General features: G+C 42.5%; 1 protein-coding gene across 2 annotated transcripts in view; it reads right to left on the minus strand.

Annotated features, from left to right (window-relative positions):
* FNIP1 (folliculin interacting protein 1) overlaps positions 1-17,726 on the minus strand; it is a 65,090-nt gene that overhangs the window by 44,747 nt on the left and 2,617 nt on the right. The gene's annotated exons all lie outside the window — the stretch shown is intronic.

Genomic DNA, 17,726 nt, shown 5'->3' on the forward strand with positions numbered 1-17,726 from the left:
CCCCGGCCGCCGTCCGGCACCCCCGAGCCGCGGCCGCCGGGAATTCAGCYCGCTCGGCGGGGAGCGGGGGGGCGAAGCACGGCGGCCTCCTCGCAGCCGGCACCCCCAGCCCTCACATTCCTGGCAGCGGCGGGATGCTCTCGGCGCAGCCCGGSAGCGCGGGTGGCCGAGCCCGCGCTGACAGCCATCATGTGACACAGCTGTCACCGCGGGCCACCTGCGGCCGCCAGCCCCGGCGACACCCCGCGCCGCAGCCCTCCCTCGCACGGCGGCCTGGCAGCGCCGCTCCGGGCTGAGGCTCGGCGGGGAAAGGGAGCGAGCAGCCCCCGGCCGCCCCCGCTCGCCGCTGCCTCTGCGGCGCGACTCCCGCATCCCGCCCGGCACCGACAAAGAGCGCTCTGTGTGCACCCGGGGCTCATTAATATTACACGGGAAGCAGCGGGGACATGCAAGACAATTGGATGGCCACAGACGGGAGAAAAATTAAAGAAAGACGCAAAATAATGCCCCCAAAGAAAAGCCGACCAACCCGCTGGCTGTAAACAAGGTTTGCCGATTGTGCTGCGCCGGGTCATGCTAGGAAGAGTACTGAGACACCACAACAGCAACGAACCTTTTAATAAACAATAAACAGCAAAGAGCTATTAACAAACTTTTATCTCTGAACTGTGGGGAACGAATGAGACGGACAGGGAAGGGAAGAAGGAATTGGGCATTCAGAAATGCAATGCACGTTAAAAGCCATCTACTCTTGTCATGGGTGTAGGTGGGGCTAATCACTCATATTATTAATTCTGTATGATCTCTGAATAAAACTCAAATAATACATGAAGCCAGAAGGCTGCAGCATCATAGCTCCTACTTCATTTTTTTTTTTTTTCGGGGTCTGAAAACCTACAGGTTTTGGCAATATTTTAAATACATAAGCAGCAAAAATAGATTTATCATCAGGATCTCCTGCTCCAGTGCCTTCGTTCCCCTCTATGACGGAGTGGGTGAGCTGATGCACCTGTTCATGGGCTCTGGTCCCAAGATCCAACAATCCCAAGAGTTCAGATGTTGCTTAACCTCTGGAATGGGTTCCAAAGCAGAACACCAAGCTCACTGTTCTGCTGKTAAGTTCAGAGAGAAACCCTTTATCTATTGACACCACAATGGTTTAGTCCCTGTTTTACAGGAAGATAATATTTGGTGCTGGACAAGTGGTTTGACACAAAAGCAGCAAAACTAAAGAGAGATAAAACCATTATCTTTTGTTACCATGAATGCTTTACAGGAAGTTTCTCATTCAGAAACCTTTGAAGAACTGAGTGAAGAATTGACACCACAAACACATATATTACAGACTTGGCTTTTCATACATGACTAATGCCAGGGAAAGGGAATTCAACGGAATTACTCACATGAGCGAAACTGGGCATGTGCTGGTTACAAGACCCATGCCTTAAACCCAAATCTTGCCTTTAAAGCTTAAATGCCAAGCTTCYGGAGATACAAGCAGTAACATCTGACCACTCCTACCTACCTTCTTGATCGAGTGAAGGAATGTGCAGTGCACAGTACCTTCCTTTACCTGTGTGGCAAAGACACTACTCTCTAAAGGTTACTGATGTCAAAAGTGACCTTTTTTCTTAGACATGCAATGCTGAGAAGTGCCATGTATTATGTAAACATTTATTTACAGGAGTAACATCTAAGGTTTCCATTTTACCTCAGGGTAACCTGATGCGTATTCAAAGACAAGTGCTTTGAAAGCTGACCCAGCCTCCATCCAACAACTGACCAGGAAAAATATTGGAAGGAATTTCTCTGCAAATAGAGACAGACTCAAATTGTACAAAGAGTAAACAGTGCTTTAGCCAGATCAGTGAATATTTATTGCTTGAGGAAGGACTTCAGATATTCAATGTTTGTTTATACACACTGTCACCATTCCCATATCCAAGAAAACACTGGAGTCTCTTAAACATGAGATTTGCACCATCCTCTTCTCTAGGTGTATATCCAGGCCTCTCTCTGAAAGGGTGAAGGCTTTCTTTTTTGTGTGTGTAAAATTGGAGCTTGAAAAACAAAGCTGGCAATATTACCCTATTTCAGAAAATCACTCCACAAGTTCAAAAAATAAATAGATCAAAATCTCCTGCCGTAGCCCATCACCCTCCAGGGAGATATTTCAATATCCATSCACATCTGCCCAATTGCAGATGGGAAAGATAAGGATGATGGTGTTCAACCACATCCAGCAGCCCAGAGCCCAGTGGACCCTCTGCAGACCTCCAYGCCTGACTGAGGCATGGTCTTGAACACACAGCAGCCAAAACAATCCTCAAAACCCAACAGCACCAAAAATAATCACTTTCTTCACTGTATCCAAAGGCATTTCTGAAAACACTTAAAACTACTGCAAAGACTCCTATGCACCTTTTGGGTATAAATCATCTGATTTTAAACCAAGCAGACAACAGAGCTTGCTCCAACCGCAAGCTAAAAAGTAATGAAATGATTCATTTTTGGTCTTCACTGCCCTAACGAGTTTTTTCAGTCTTTTCCCGAAGGAAGGCTTCCCTCACACATGTTGTAAACGCACACAACAAAGAGTCAGTAAGTGAGCCAAGAAATGTTTATTGCTTAGTAATGCATGAAGGTAGGAGCTGGAAGCCACACTAGACGAAAAGAGAGAAAACCAATTAGGATTTTATTTGAAATCTGACTARAAATACTTGGATACCATTTCTCTACAAAATATTTACCTTTGTAGGATTACCACTGAGCTAGGTTTCTAAAAAAAACCCCATTCTTTCTGTGCATTTTTGTATCCCTGAAAAAAAACCCCCAAAATCCTCACTCTTGGAGAGGAAGAGTAGAAATAATTTAGTATGAACCTTCCATATACACCTGGAGCACATACACAAACCTGCACACACAAAYATAAGCCCACCCAAAGGTCAGCAAGAGCCTAAACGATGACAAAGATCACTCCAAACAGCCCTCAGGAGTTTTAGAACSTGGGCCCTCTATTCTTTAAAGGCAACCAGAGTGTTAAATGCTGAACAAAGCACTTTTGATATGAGATTTAAAAAAAAAAATAAAATCAACAAGTTTAKAAACTCTCCATACACAGGATTCTCACTACCAGCACGAGGTCTCATGACTGGAATAAACTGTCTACCAGCATCATAAAGGAGCATCAGCAACTATAAATCTGCCTGGGAGCATTCCTGCAGGGTAGCACACAGAATTATCTTTCTTTTAAGAACGWGGAAACCTCAGCAGATTGACTGTCCCCTGTTGTAATTTTTCAAGTCACAATAAAAATGCTGAAAATAAAAATAACTAGTGAAATTAAAATCTGATGCATGCTTAAGCTACTGAAACATTGGTGTTTTGTTGYGTATCTCATTTCCAATCGCAATCTACTATAAGACACCAAACAAACCTCCATCATACCAACTGGTACTGCAAGACAACAGGGCCTTTTCCCCCTGCTAAACAGTTATTTTATTGTACACACTCGGGTGTGCAGAGCAGGCTCTTCTGCTGCAGCTATTAAAAATAAAGTGCAAATAGTTCAGTATTGTGTGCATTTAATGAAACGTTGGTGAGAAAAACGTTCCAATACAAATTGCTTTTGATGAACATAGTTGGAAATTGCATAGCTGCTGGAAATAAAGGCTCTTCTAAAATCACCCAGAATTATGTAATGCAGCAGAGGAGGGTTCTGGGGGGAGGTCTGTGTTCCCTCCTTTATGCTGTGTAGCTCTGGAGATGTCACGACAGGTTCAACAATCCYTAAATCCACACATAAAACTAACTTTTTTTTACGTGTGTATTTTAAAACAAAATTGAGCTCACAAGCTTGGATTTAGCAACWGCAGAGTTTGCTTAGGGAACTTAATGGTGAATTGATGCTTCTTATTTTGGAAATTTTGAATATTAATAGATGAGACAATGAAGAGAAGAGATAAACATCAAGGTTGACTTTGAGACATATCTTGTCATGAAAACGAAGACATCTTAGAGGGATCACTACAGCTCCACTATTGCTATCAACCCTAATATTAATAGTAATAAWAAACCCTTGAAAGATTCCTGATGGAATAAGGGTACTTTGGCTGAGTACTCCCAACATTTTCATTTTTTCAATAGACAAATATTGAACTCCCTGTATTTATCTTCAGCTTAGAGTGTCTTTAAGGCTTTTATTTTCATGCACTTCCCAGAAAACATAAGGCCTATGGCAACTTCATTCTTTCTGCACCACTGAAAACTGAGATTTTCAATACATTACTTSATGAGATGTTAGAAGAAAAGCTGCAAGGTGCATAACCAAACTGCTGGTGTGCTCTAGCTATGCCTGACACATCAGCTGATTCTTGCACCAAGCAAACACTTCTAAATAAGCTTTTTTTTTTTTAATCAGACAGATATATCTAAAAATAAATACATTTTCAAAGGCTAAAAGACTAGAATGTAAACAGCTGCATTTTTTCATGCCATGCTTTTTAACCTGTAAGCTGTACCAGGGTGATGCTGTGCCTATGGTACCAGGAGATAATGGGTCCCTGCCAGGGCATCTGCCCATACTTTGCTTTTTCCACCCTGAAACCCCCTGGCCTGGCTGCAGGMAGCCAGGATACCTCCAGCCTGGAAATGCCACTCCATGGAGAGCCCAAACCGCTGGGACATCCAGTGCCAGCACATGGCAGCCACAAAACCTCTGGCTGCAGACCCTGGCACCTGCTGAACGACCTGGGAGCCTCCGCCGTGTCAGGGTGCAGGGAGACATCTGCTTGTGTTGATTAAAACATCCTGTAATACTTGTTTTGTGAGTTTTATAAGGGGAAAAAATATTGCCTYGGTGGTGAAAGTCATCCGGCACAGGCAGCATGGGGCTCGGAGCATTCTTTGGCTGCAGGCCACGGCCCTGTAATTGATTAAGGTGGCTGCACTTGTGACCGAGTGATAATTGAGAGCCCCATAAATCTCCACACAAGTATTTGCCACTCAGAGATGGAAAGCAATTGTTACGGATCTTCATAACGAGCTGCAAGTGATAAAATTACAGCTAATATTAAAAATATCAAGAAGCCCTACAGATCACTCCCAACTGCCCTGCCCAACATTCCCATTTTCAGTTACATTTCCAGGAGTGTCAAATGCACAAGAACTATACCGTCAGGCTTTCAGCTAAGTCATCCCCAGCACAAACACAAATCATTCCAATTCATTAAGATTTTGTTGAGTAATCTCTGGTCTTCCTTCCCCCTACCCCAGGTCTCATTTATCTGCATAGGCAGCATTGCTTTAGCTGAGGTCTACGTGTTATTCTGTTCCCTGGGAAAAAAAAAAAAAAAAAAAAAAAAAAAAAAAAAAAAAAAAAAAAGGCAGAGCCGCAGCTGTTCAGGGTTCCTTGGAAAAGGAGGAAGACAGATGTAAGTAGTTATTCTCCAAAGTTTCACAGGGATCAGTGCCTGAACAGCATTTTACTCTGTCCCTCATGTGACTGTTTAATTAGGTGTTGATTCACTCAGTCATGAGACACAAGGAAACAGGGCTGCAAGCCCCAACGTCAAAGAAAAAGTAATGCCTGTTCTGCCAGTTTCTGTATTAGCAAAGCACAAAGGGGACATCCAGTTCTGAGCAGCAAAACTCGTGTTTCCTTGCCCATAAACCAAGGCATCACATCACTTCAACCTTTCCATATTAAAAAAAAAAAAGTAACAAAAGACATATGAATTATTTCAAAGGAAGCTGCTGGTGAATTCCCTGATTATTCTCCACCATAAGAGCCAGGACCAGCACAACTGTCCACAGGCTGAGCTCCCTGGCTGTGAAGCCCTGRGAGCAGAATGTGTCCCTCCATCTCCTAATTCAGGTCCAAATGCTTTGGGATATCGCGCTTTCTTCTGGGGTTTGTTTGTTTGCTTTTGGAAAAAGAATACAAGCTATTTTGCTGTGGTTTTATTCCTGTTGTTAAGTGAATTTCTTGGCCTCCTTAGTACCAAAAAGCTTTTCTGTTATGGGGTCTTGTTCCCATAGCAACAGGCTTTAAAAATATCAAAGAAATTTTCAGCACATGGTAAACCAATTTCACAAACTGTGTATGTTTGTAATAGGAAAAGCTGGCGGACAATTATTTATATGTACTCAGTTCAAACAAGGTTTGACGTAAGGATAATCCCAAAATGCTGCTCTCAGTCCAAAGCCTGGRGTTGTAGAGGACTACAGTGAACTTTAGCTCGCTATGTTACCAGGTCATTTATCAAGACAGTCACATAAAATTAACAGATGACGATCATTTTTCCAGTGAAGGTGACATTTAAGCTCAGAGTGTCACTGAAATGCATTAAATGCCAAAAACTTTTTTCCCCGAATAATACTACCCGCTAAACTTTTGATTTTAAACATGGTGTGCTTGTAGTCTCACCCTCCTCATTTGTGTAGATTTTACAACTTATTTAAAACACATGCCTAATGCTAAGCATGAGCGGGTTGGTTGGGAGCAATCAAACTCCTTCCAGACTTGCAGCACATGCCTCAGCACAGTGCTGACTCAGTCTGACTGCCCCCTCAGCTCTCACCAAAACCCCATCTCAGTTACACAGCAACAACTGCAAACTAAAGGCAGAGGATGAGTATACAAACAAGTATAACAAATTAATATCTAAGGAATGAAATTGCAGACTGCYCTATCTGTACATGATGCTCATTTATACCAACATCCCACAGGTCCTAATGATAGATACTCCCTGTGAATCAACAACTGTCTGACACCAGTATTGCTCACTTGCTATCCAGGCATCCTCCAACACTTTCAAATGTCCCATGTGGCCCARCTCTGCAGCCTTTCTGCACACAGAGTGGTCACCTACTGCCAKGAGCCCAGGAGCCTTTAACCCATCCCCTTAGTTAAACCTCAAAACCACTAACCATCAAGTTCACTGCATTTCAAGAATATTGCCARGCTCTGGACCAGAAACAATTAGGAATGATTTCATACATCTGCCAAATGACACTAATGAATATCTAGGTGGACTGGATCTATCCTACAGCGGCTTTTCAGGAGGGAAGACTTTTCTAATTTGGCTCCAGCCCATGCACTGAACATCCCTCCCKTACTGGCTCTACAAGTCAAACAGGCCCCTGCTTAATTTGCAGAAGGGATGAGATCTTGATTTGTGCAGATATTGCAAGAGCCCTAAGACTACTGTRAGGAGCCTAGACTGCTCAGTTCTCCAAGGCAAGAGTCATGCTGCTCAACTGTTTTCCAAATTAAGCATGTAAAGGTGACCTGAAACTATTTCAGGTAGATCTATATAGAGCAGACACTAAAGACATTGCTTGACTTCACTTTTATGTAACTCATAAGGACATGAGGACAAATAAAAATCAGATGCTTGAACAAGCCACAACTTCATTTAATATTGGAAAAAAATATGGACTGACATMATAATGGAACAGCCTAGCACCTCCAAGCAAATGCACTAGAACTGTGAGGTCCTGAACACTTTGGTTACCCAAAGCAAAACATGTAAAAATGCTTTTAACTTTCAGCTGAGACCTGCTCAACCTTTAAACCAAGCTTAGCAAAATGCTCTGCTGGGTTTGCTCCACTGTGCTTTGCTCACTGCCACAAGGAGCTCTGTACCCTCAGGCTTTCTGCCATCCCCTTTGGTTTTCCAAGTCTCACTACATGCTCACAGTTTTGGTCTTCCAAGAATGGTAGGAATGGAAAATACAGTGCAGGACTGGCCAYTGCCCAAGCTTTTCAACACAGCTATCCATCTAGAGGGATTTTCCACAGCAGAGTGACTGAACTGATAAAGGATTACTGAGAACCCCACATGACACACATGAATGCTCCAAGCATCAGCTGAACAGGTTCCCTACATGCCCACAGAGCTTTTCTTACTGCTGAAATCTTTGTCTCTGATAAAGAAACTGCAGGTTCAGCTTGACGTGCCCTCCTGGGTATCAGCACTGAAACTCACTCCAAACACACACCTTCCTTATCATGGAAGTGAGCTGGAACACACAGTCCAAAACCAGCTCTGCCTCACAGAATCAACAGAATCACTTGATAAAACCTACATTGTTCCACTGGGAGAGGCTGTACTTAATCAAGATATATATGTATATTAGTGTATGTTCAATAAGCCCCTTTTTGCCGGTACTAATGGAATTAATGTGAACATAATTCCAAACACTCCCAGCCACCACAGCTTGCCAGCAGATTTCRGCTGGTTCACATGAGCATCCTTAAGATGTGGAACTCGAAGAAGCCTAGTACTGCAGGTACCTGCTGTGAACCAGCCACAACACCACACAAAGCTATTTATTCCACTGCATCAACAGGAAAGGAGGGCTCACGTGCTGGACAGCAGTAGCTGTCAATGCCACCAGGACATTTTGGACTGGTTTGTTTTGTTGGGTTGTTTTTTGGTGTGTTGTTTTTTTTTTTTTTAAAGGAGCTGTTGGCAAAGTAATCGCTCCCTTGGCTTTTTGTTTCCCTTTCCCCTTCTCCCACTCATGCACATCACTTAATGTGACACATCAGTAACCCCAAACAGGATGCACCCCACTGATTGTGGCAGGAGGAGGAGGGGACAGCACAGCACCCAGGGGAACCCTTCAGAGGGGAAAGGCAGCACTGCAGGCCTCAGACAGGACAACAATAAGAACAGAAAAATGGAAGGGAAAGCAAGCTTTAATTCTCTTCTTCCTCTGTTTGTGAGCACATGCGTGTAAATACAAGTTACCAAAACAGAGCACCAAATAGGGAGAAAAACAATGAGGGAACACACTACAAGGAACCAGGAATCCCAAGCAAAATGAATTACAGAATCACTAAGGCTGGAAAAGTCCTCCAAGATCATCAAGCCCAAYCTTTGACCAAATATCACCATGTCCACAAAGCCACTAAATCCTGTAAAATGTATGTGTTTAATCAAAAGCAGCGTCATCCAACCACCCCCAAACTGCACTTGCACATCTACCTTTGCTACCTCCTGAACACAGGGCAACTCCAAAACGTTTTTATTTACACAGCATCTATTAGCCCCCAACATCACAAAAATCTTAGCATCGATGATTCTGATCTAAGAAGCAAAGGAGTCTGCCCAGTATTACATGCAAACAATTTAGTCTTTTCTACAGTGTGCACACAGGTAATGAATTTACCTGTCTCACTGCCGAGGGAAACGCAGAAGCCCTTCTCTCACAGACAAGAGCTGAGCAAGGCAGGCAGGTTTCAGCTTTGTGGTCTCCTGATTACTGTGAGTGCARACAGGTGCTCACACACTCAGAGCCATGATGGCAAATGAAGGCACCTGGGTGTATTTTGAAATACACAGATATATGTATTTTGTCTGACACAGACAAATACATACATACATGAGACAGATCTAACAGTGAGGTCTTTCCTGCTCTTGGGATCACTCTTCTTCCAGCATAAATCCTTTAGSAAAGCTCAGGGCTGTGGCAGTGAAAGCTTTCAAATACCAGTGAGGATGCAGAGGACTTCACAGAACYGGGCCACTTGGTATTTGCCTAAATTTTCAAGTTGTTTTTTTTTAAGTTTTCTATAGAAAACAATTTCTTGTCAACCTCCCTGTTCCCTGTATATTTTCTTCTCCTCTGTCTTCTCTATCCATACAGATGAGAACAATTATCATTACTATATTTTACACTATCTTGCATGGGCTTTTTCTCCAGCGTGGGCATATACTAATGTCACCTCCTGAGTGCAATTTAGCTGAYTTGTCCTGCTAGCTACTAATAGAAMAGGCCAGTCTTTAAATGAATATATACTAAATCCAGGTGGGGAAAAAACCCAACAAAATCCCAAACAAACAMAAAACCATAGTACCTGGTGTCTTATCCTATGATCCCAATGTGAGAAAAAGCCTTACACAACACACAAACACAAGCTACCTAGTAGATTCTGAGCAGTCTTCAATTGAAAATCTTATGACATGTTTTAAAATAGCTACATATTCACACTAACCAAAATTATTCATTTGTTGGTAACTGCACCAGAGATACTATGAGGAAAACCCTACTAAATCTGGAAGCAAGTAAAATACATTGGTCTTATCACAAAGAGATAGTTCTGCTTATCTGAAAAAAAAAGATAAACATCTCTTTACGCAAAGATGTAATTCTGTTATAGTCTCAAAAGAAGTTAAAAGTTGCTTTGATTTTAATTTTTTTTTTTTACTTCTGCACTTTTTTATTATGTCTGTTTTGGAAAAAAAAAAGGTCAGCAGTTCATAATTAACATCTCTTGTATGACTACTAAATATACACAGTTAAGAAACCACCATGCTCATTTTCACAGCTTCTCAGCACTCCGTACTGTCAGTAGAACAATTTCCTTTTCTACTGTGCAAGTAATTTCCAGTAACTCACAGCAGCTGAAATATGTTTAAGCACTGAAAAAAACCAACCACCTTTTTCTGTCTGACTATTTAAGTTCTATGTCAGAGTTTGGGCTGCCTTTAAATAGAAACACAGCACTGTAAGCCAATTCACTGTCCTGACATTTGAGGCATTTCTTTAACTCTGTCTTAAGGGGTAATACTGTTRTTTTTCCTGTAGGAACAAGAAAATTCTGGCAGACTTCATCCCTAACAGCTTCTCAGATGTTCAGATAATGTCATTCAACTAGAACAAGCTTCTGAGAAGGAGCACATGCTCCCGCCGTGTTCTGCAGCCTGTTCCCTGCACACCCAACCACACAGCTTATCGTCTGCACCCATTCTTCATTAACACCTGAACCAACACAGTTTTCCWCTACAAATTTCTGGTATCAAGTTTCATGAAAAGGAGTAAACAAACCATTCAGTCAACTCTCCAAATGGCAAGAACATTTTCTAGGTAAGGCTTCACGGGGGTGGCGCRGGGGGAGTGCAAAAATACTCATCGAGAATCTCATTCATTTCCCATTGAACTGCTCACATGTGATGTGCCTCCTTCTGCCCAACTGTCCTCTTCCATAATTACCCACCAACATGGCAAACTAAGTGCTGAGCACACAGACTGGAGGCCTGATTTTAACTTGGGACATGCATGAGACAAGAGAAACATGGGTATGTAGTGGATAGCGTGTGCTTTAATACCCGTCAGAAAGTAGAATAATTCTGCTGACAAAGGTTTTGATATTCTGGTATTCACAGTAGTCCAGGACTGGCCTTTCTTGAGGTCACACTACAGCTGTTCTCTGTAAACTATGCAGGGYAAACTATGGAAGCACATGACTCCTGTCCTCCTCCAACATGCCCATASTCTGGCTGTCCCCACTGCAAACAGGAACAGATGGGGACAGCCAGCTCAGAGCTTCACAGCTCCTAACGGGCAGGAGGCACCCAACAGCACCCACAGCATTTTCACTACACTCACAGAAACTCAGCTCACTCAGACTTCCCACAGTCTCCACCAGACACGACTGAAATCGATCAAAAGGTTTGGAAATTACTGAGGGGAGTGTGAGGCCAAGCACAGCACTGTTTGAGCCACCATTGCCATAGCTACTGAGGCTAAAATAAAACAAAATAAGAAGGCATATAGCAAAGCTACAGTTTCTCGGGGCAATGCTCAAACCATTTACCTTCTTTCTCTTTGAGTGGAAAATGACACAGGAACTGRGGTGAAGATACTGCTCTGGCTTAAACAGGCACAGTGCCAGGACCTAAAGTCAGGGCTGAGCKGCACTCGAAGTTTCTTCATTTATCAACTAAAACAGATGGCAGAGAACTGTAATTTGGCTCCCGTTTCCTCCCAGCTCTGTATCACACAAACTGAAAGAGTAGAAGGCTTCTGGTACTATTACAAATTTTATGTTTTGCTGACATTTTAGCTGGAGAAAGGGAAAAAAAAATTTGAAGACGCTGACAGTGAGGCACACACAGATCTGGAGGGGCATGAAACACCATGAATGCGMAGGGCACGGTCAGTGTCCAGAGCAACGGAAATGTGATTGTTTTTGTGAAATATTTTACCCATTTTAGACCAAAATGACTACTGAGGATCTTGTGGAATGATCCTGGAGAGACGCAGCAGGATCAGTGGTGCGTGATGGATCATTCCCATGCCTGAAGCTCGCTGCTGTCAGCAGAGGCTGTTCCAGGTCCACACTTGGACTAACCACAGGGCACTGTTGGGCTGTTCACCTGGGCAGGGGGTACCCACAGCCAGGATTGTTGTTACTGACACTGGCAGCACTGCAGAGTCCTCACCTGTACAAAATGAGCTCTTTCAAGGCCAGAGTTTCAAAGACACATAGTATACAAGAGCTGGAAGATACCCACATTAGCAAACCAAAAGCATCAGACAAGGCTGTTAAATATAAAAAGTTTTTACATTCAGCCAAACTCTTTAAGTCCAAAGGTTTAATTGCTGATAAGAGCTATGAAATTAGAGAAAAAACTTTATACAAGCACATTTTAGTTGCAGATGCATCTCACACGCACTGTCAATACTCTATACGTAGTTCATGAGAGCATTTTGTGCCGCAATTCACGTTTGAACAAGTTTCTCTGCAGCGYATTGTGTTCTGAATAATAGTATCTCCAGAAGCTATCAGTTTCAGAGAAGAAAAAGGTTGTTTACGCAAATGTGCAGAATTAACTCAAGTAAAAGCTTCAGTTGAGCACTAAGCAACATTGTTAACCATGCATTGTTGTAAAAATAAAYAAACAAACCCCTTTCAATACAAAGACTACACAATAACTACTCATATGTCTATGAAGCTGAATATATTTGTGCAGGTATTGTTAGAAATCAGTGATTGAATGTAGTGTKTACAGTCACATTCCTTAGGCACAACAGAATCCCATGTATTTTGTACAAATACATTTCCCTTATATGAGTATTTCCAATATATGAATTCTGCCACTACTCACTGTAAGGTGGAGCAGCTGGTGAATTTGCAAGCTAATTACTGATTAATAAAATTATTTCCTGTTTTTAATGGGCATAACTTTTTTCCTCCAGCAGATATCTTACAGATTAAGGCTCTCTACCTAACACCACAAACGCAAAACTTTTCAAGTCCTCAGAGACATATTCAGCTCTTGGCTGATTCTGGAAGCCCAGTGCAACCACGCTGTGGATTCGCTGCTGCAACTGAGCTCTGCATTTTTCCTAACGTTACTCACAAACATGTGATCTGCAGACATTCAGCTCCAGATGTAGCAYTGGGAGGGAACACAACTGCTGAGCATGAAACCACTGCGTGCATTACTTTCCACTCGTAAAACACACTGCTGAAGTGGTCACCTACAGCATTCAGCCAAAATTACAACACAAGTTTCAGGCTCCAAGTCACACTGGACCAGTTTATTCCAGAACAGAAGCTTGGATTTATCCAAGCTGTCACCATGAGCATATGCTAACTTGAAGCATACACAGACCAAGGGATAAAGCCCTTMGAAAACACAAGAAGGACAATCTGTCAGTCAACCAGAGAATCTGATCATCTCAAGTCAGCAAGGTTTGTAACATGAGACACGTAAACACACCCTGAGTCACCTGAAAACAAATGGTGGAATTGTTTCAGAAAGGACCTTGCAGTTCACAAGCAGGTACAGACACCCCATGCTCTTGGTACATCCTATGCCCCATGACCTCACCTGCAATAGGAGAGGGAAGAAACAGGACATAAGGGTTTGTAGAAACACCTTCTTACAACACTTCCAAGCGTAACCCAAGTGTAAAGAAGATTTTCCACTTGAGTATGTCTCTACGTACATGATTCACTCACTCCAACCTCTCCTCAAAACCATTTGTAATTTAGAGGAAGCASTGGAAATGCTGGGAGGGGAACCAAGAAAGTGACTGTTCCAAGGGCTGCTCGGCGAGGCAGGAGAGTGCAGCTATCCCCAGACTGGGCAGGCCATCCCACGGGGAGGAAGCGATGCCACAGGCTGGAGGAAGCCGTGAGTGAGTGCGCTGACAGTGCTGACCTCGTGATGGCCAGGACGGGCCTCGTGATGCCGAATCCTCAAGTCACCACAAGCTCACAGCCACCACAGGACATGCCAGCAGGAAAGGCAATAAAGGGTGACCCTTCACCTGTTAGCTTGTTTTATAATGAACTTTACCTCCTTCTGAAAAAATCGAGAAAAAATGAGCAGAGGGCTTTTTCACTCCACTGTTCATGCTCCCTGCTCCACAGGTGAAGCAAGGGCCAGGCAGAGCTCCCACCAGGGCAGGGGAAAACTTTCCAAGGCACAAAGCCAGGCAGACACAAGCACCCCAACAGTTTTCAAATTATTTTGTCATTCTCTGCAYTCACATGCACCTAGCATGCTGGGAATACCAATCCAAGTTAATTCCTTCAGGTCTGGTGAGAATATGAGTAAATAATCACTGGATGGACAGCCACCCCTCCGATGATCAGCTCCTTCAGTCACTGTCCAGACCCAGCTTGCAGCACTGCTTTATTCAGAGCCAGCATCTATATTTCAAGGGCATGCTGGGTGTTTAGAACATGTTCCTACCTGGAGAAGAACTTGGGAGACCTAGAGAATGGTGGCAAGGAGGGCTTWGAGAGGGGCCCCTTCAGAAAAAATTGTCAAAACTATCTCCAAGCTCCAGAGGTGCTTACTGGAATCTTGTAGTGTGTATGTCTCTGCTTCCAAGATGAAAATTGACTTAATGCACTGGAAGGTACATAAAAACTCACATGACAGGAAATGCAAAACAGACTTTGGCAAAACGAAGTACTTTAAAACACAGCAATGTATTTCAAAATACAAGCCAAAGTCATTATAGCMATAGAGAAAACTCTGCATAAATCAAAGTGAAGTATTTATTAAAACTTGRTACACTCAAGCTAATGAATGCAACAAAAAAGCCAAAACCATACTCTTCCAGAGATTACAGAAGAGATGGATTTTTACAAAAAAGCAAAACTGAGAAGGACATTAAAGAGCAGAAATGAGCTTAATAAAACCACAATAATATTTCAGATGTTAAGAATTTGAATAGTCTTAAAAAATTATGGGACAAAAGCTTTTTTAATTCATCAGATTACTGGAAAAGATAAAAAGCTGGARCTATTACAAAAGGTCCAGCTAAAGCTGTTCTGGAAGATAGACTTTGAAATTGAAAGGTGGTGAAATTCCAGGAGTTTTACAAATATTGACAAAAAAACTTGCAGAATGCCAGAAACCAACACATATCAAAACATGCTGTTTCATTAATAGCAGGTTTTGGTCAGGCTGGCCTGATACACTGCTGAGGAACAGCTTTAAAAAGCCTTGTGCASAGCTATTAGGACCAGGAATTTGCTGGCTGCATTGCTCCCAAGGACTGACACAGTTTGGCAGGAGATCTGCTTCCCTGGGCTCAGCCAAGCTGTACACAAAGCTACCTGCTCCTGAGAAAAAAGTTCTGTGGGTAAAACTGTAGACTGGAAATATCAATATAAAGACAAATTTTTGTGCTCCTCCTCCACCTTACTCCACACTCCACTTAAAAAAGCTGTATTAGTCCCTGCCTACACATTAATAAATGGCTCTGAGTCTCTTTGCACTTTATTTCAAGAAATTAGCCCCTGGTTCAAGAAGCAATTATGCCTTTGTAAGAAAGCATGTAGCATTTTTACTGTGCAAGAACAATAGCTCCGCAGAGGAACTGGCTCGTGAAGCATCTTTGTATCAAGCTRCCCATTTCCAACTCTAGGTTCATTGCAATTCCCTTGATGAATGCCACTGCCAAAAATGATGTGAAAGGAAACAAATCTCTGGATACCATTTAAAGTCACCGCCAAAGAGAACAGAAAGAGTCTGAGCTGATGGGGAATGCTTGCCTAGACAGCTTTCAGGAAATACTACTTTGCAGTCAGCCTGAGGCCTTTCCTATCTCAGGAACCTGGCAAACCATTCTCTCAATAAAGAACAGCACACATTACTAGAAGACCCCAAGAAAGCACATTTCCAGGATGACCAAAAATGGCTTTCTCCATAACAAAGAACATTTAAAATGATTTATTCCTGTATCTCCCAGCCTGAAAAATAGCACTCATTCTCAGAAATACCCAGATAACCAAAGCAAAGCCCTAAAGGAAGAATGTGCCCAATGATACCCCACACCGTTGGTAAGACTCGAAACTGGAAGGRCTTCTGTCAGGCTCGAACAATCACCACACAGCTGTACCTCTACAACAGGTGCTTTAAYAAGAGCAAAACAGAGTTTGCAAACATCACTGGAATGCCCCTCGGGGTGAGATGGTTCTTTAGAGCTCCCTAGATCAAAATTAAAAAAGACACTGAAACTTTTATTGAGCTGTAGTGTAAAAAGAACTCCTGATTAATAATCCTTCTATCCTCCAGCTAGGCAGGCAGGATGTCTAGAGACAGAAGAGAATGAGTATTTGAACTTTATACATAAGATGGGAAAAATGCCCACTGAGTTTCCCTCCCACACACAGCCCCAAAATGAATGAATCCCATAGCTGAGTGTTAGAGGATCATCCCTCTCCCTCTGCCACAGGCTAATAGTGCTCCAAATCCAACCAGGATCCCAACACTCACCCTCCTGCAGAAAYTCTGCTGCAGTCCTTGCAGCTGTATTTACCATTGGAAATACTGCCCACACATCTTGACAACAAGGATATAAAACCTCACCCCTCTCTAATTTACTGAGCTTCAGGCTCAATCTACAGAACCCACTCTGAAGAACAAAAAGCTGGTKGGGTTCTCRGTGATTTACCAGCTCACTTTTCTCYGGAGGGCTGARGTGGATCCCTGGAAAGCCAGAAAAGACTTAGCAGCTRAAAATCACTATCTGTGACAATCAGTAATGTAAATGTGCAGTGGAATATTCCGTGCACCCATATAATGTACAGCAGAAATGCATGGCTGCTTCTGCTTAATTTAAGGAAGTTTTTGTAAGATTATTTCCATTTTACTGGAGCAGAGTTCATTTAATTGCTATTTAAAAGTGTATCTCCATTTTAGACATGTACAGCTTACACCTCATRTGAATACCTTTGTGTATTTTTACAACAGGAATATTTTGACTCTAAAATTCTAGAAAACTGCTTACCTGAAATTTTATATTCCTAATAACTGTAACAGCCCAAGCCTGGGCTGAGCTCTCCTGTCACCAGCAACCGCCTGTGCCAGATGCTACAATATGGCCAAGAAATGCTATTTATAGTAAAAGTTACCCTCAGGGAAAATCCACTCACGTGAGTATTATTTGCAGTAGACAGCAGGTACTCTACATCTTGGAATTTAAGGGCTTGACTCTTCCCTCCTAGAATACTTGCAGGTGTTTCTGTGTTTCTTTTAAACAGATTTTACCACTAAAATCTGAATATTCTTGCTCATCGTGCCAATGAATGCCAAGCTGTACCAAGAGATTTCAGTCTAAGGGCCAAGTCTGTCAATTGCCCTGGATTAAACAGTAGAGCTAAAAAATGAACATGTAATGGATCTACTGTAATTTCCTAAGGTTTCTTCTGTAAAATACGCTGCACATATATATTAAAAATACATGAATGTCAAACTGGCACCTCAGCAAATGTTTTATGGTTGCTAACTTACTGGTCTCATAGCTAAACACATTAACTTCTCCAGCACYTAGTCCTGAAGGGTTTCACACGGTCTGGCTAGACCCAGCTCACAAAATTTCACACACCCACAGCAGAGACTCTCGGCAGGAAACAGAAAAAAAAAAAAGGAAAAAAAAAAAAAAAAAAACAGAAAAAAAAAAAA

The sequence above is a fragment of the Malurus melanocephalus genome, unplaced genomic scaffold, assembly GCF_030028575.1.
Source record: "Malurus melanocephalus ecotype Western Australia unplaced genomic scaffold, MMel_1.1 scaffold_650, whole genome shotgun sequence".
NCBI lineage: Eukaryota > Metazoa > Chordata > Aves > Passeriformes > Maluridae > Malurus > Malurus melanocephalus.